At 38.7% G+C, this 2,500-nt stretch overlaps 1 pseudogene; it reads right to left on the bottom strand.

Annotated features, from left to right (window-relative positions):
* Positions 1-394: 394 nt before the first annotated feature.
* On the bottom strand, positions 395-1,879 carry LOC144961689 (adhesion G-protein coupled receptor D1-like; annotated as a pseudogene).
* Positions 1,880-2,500: the final 621 nt, after the last annotated feature.

Genomic DNA, 2,500 nt, shown 5'->3' with positions numbered 1-2,500 from the left:
CAATAACCAATATAAAACATACATTAACATAGATAGAATTTCTACTTAATACATCAAAACAGATAAAATCAATAATTTACCATATTAAACAAAAACAAGATAGATAGATACTTATATAAATAATTAAGTAAATAATAAAAGACATACAACATAAATAAGTAAATAAATAAATTGATAGCACTCACTTGACTAAATGGGCACCATATATAATACAAGCAATTCATATTTCAGGAAACAACATTTAAAAAGCTCTATCCACTCGGCCATTGTATCATCTTGCTCGATTGCTTGCCGATTTTAATGCTTGCAGCGTTATTTATTTCAAAATAAACATTTCATGAGGGAACCTTTATATGATGGAATGTCTACTAATGTGCCCAACACTCTTTGAATGGGATCTCAAATCAACAGCAACACTTAGTAAGCAGGATAAAGCATGACACTTGGAAAGCCATATTATTTACAGGGCTTTTTCAACACCCAGACGACGAGTTTCTTGGGTTCGGATCAATTATTCATTTTACACATCAGAACTGTGAGAAAACTGTTTAATGATGAAAATTATGTGGTCTCTTAAACTGAAAATTCAGGTTTCGTTGAGAAGATCAATTCAATTTTAAACCATATTTCCAGTCTCTGTTTACTAACTGCATACTGCTAAATATTAAGCATTCTATATCCATTGCCACGAAAGTAAAATTATTTTTTAAGTTCTATCGTGTTATCGTCAGCATTGCTTTTTACTCTGCTCCTTCCAGTTGTAACCGTGCCAACGCCCAATGAGGTTCTGGTCAAGTATCTAGAGCGTAGGACTCGGAGTCGCAGTCTGGATCCGTCATGAATCTGTTTTGACAGGAAACAATGGAAGACGAATATGAAAACTCCCTGCAGACTGTTGCAGATGGCAAACAGGTAATCAAATACGATGGCATCCTCGCTGATGGATACGAGCCCAAGAATCCACGTAAATCCAAGCAAGGGAGTGATCACACAAACAGCTTTGAGAACAGCCTTGGCCTTGTTTTTGTTTTCAAGGTTGATCATAGCGTGTGTAGACATCATGGCTCGGAGTACGAATACGGCTATAACAAAATTTGTCAGAATAACTGCAATTATTGGAACGAAAAACGACCACATAGCCCCACTTTCTATATTTAACCAGCAGAAATGCGGACTCCTGTAACCTCTGTCCCATGTGGCACCTACAGTAATGCCAACAATAAGAAGGGGACCTAAAAATGCTGGAGCAAAAAGCTCCCAACCAAGAGGCTTCTGTGAAAATATGAATTTGATTCGGACAAACAATTCAACGCCCTCGGTAAGCATGATGGCGAAACACACAAGTAGAACATAGTGAAGCATTATAGTCACCACAAGGCACCCAGCATTGTTCTCTGTCCGTTCCACGCCAACCAAAATAGAAGATATGCAAGAAGAAGAAATGAAGACAAGCAAACGTGGAGATTGACCTCGTTCCCTTGACGTGCGTCCAAGACAGACCGTATGCAAGGAGTGTTAGGACGAGGCAAATGATAGATACGGCACATCCAATAATGCTGATGGTATTTAAAACTTCATCTTTAACTTGATCCTCGGCCGGCCTCATAAGGACAGCAAAGTTAGTGAGGTGATTGCAGTAGCAGTTAACTTGTCCCGTCGCGTCCACCTCTGTCCTACAATGTTTATTAGTCCATACCATTCCATAATTGACCTCTGTGTCCAAGTAAACACAATTGCGTGTTAACTTATTAAGCATTGATGGTGTAAACTGCAAGTGTAAATCTGATGAGAGATCCGTGATTTCGCTATTAATAGAAAAACTTAAAATTTCTGATCCAATTTCTGATCGCTCCAAATTTGGCACCTCGGCCGCCTCCATTGATAGATTGATTATTTCTCTCCGACATCTTTGTAGAGGATCACAGCATAATGAATATCTTTGCCCTGTTTGTTATTGAATGCTTCAGCAGGAAGATGGGCCTTGGATTTTGTATTGAGAACCCATTTATTATGGACTTCATAGAACTCATTATCCTTTTTATCAGGGAAATTAATGTCCTCGGCGCTGCTCATGTGTTCTTTTTTTTATCACAATGTTATCTTTGACAATTGGCCTATTGCTGAAGTCCGAATCCCTAAGGGAAGACTTGGCAAGATGATCCATTGCAACCAGAAGCTTTGAAGCTGAGTTCACTGCCTTCTTTTTCGTTTTATTCCCACTCTCGCCATCTTCGACTTCTATTATTTCAGTCTCCTCTTCATTTAATGCTTTCCATACAGTTTTATTAGTCGACAAAAGACGATTGGCAACGATGGAAAACTTCTGTGAAGAAAATGAAAAAATAGCCCATATGAAGTAGGGAAACAATAAATAATTCGACTAATTTCTTCTCCTCTTCCACATTCTCCTTCATGCCTTAACTCATTTTCTTCCTTCCCATACTCCCCTCCGTCTCCTACAAGTTTTCTCCCTTCATCCTCCACCCATCAACCTCCTCCT

The sequence above is a fragment of the Berghia stephanieae genome, unplaced genomic scaffold (genome assembly GCF_034508935.2).
Source record: "Berghia stephanieae isolate SIO BIC M18660-M18661 unplaced genomic scaffold, UCSD_Bste_1.3 scaffold3615, whole genome shotgun sequence".
Taxonomy (NCBI): domain Eukaryota; kingdom Metazoa; phylum Mollusca; class Gastropoda; order Nudibranchia; family Aeolidiidae; genus Berghia; species Berghia stephanieae.
Note: the sequence above shows the minus strand (reverse complement) of the source record. Positions and strands in the feature narration are given on the sequence as shown.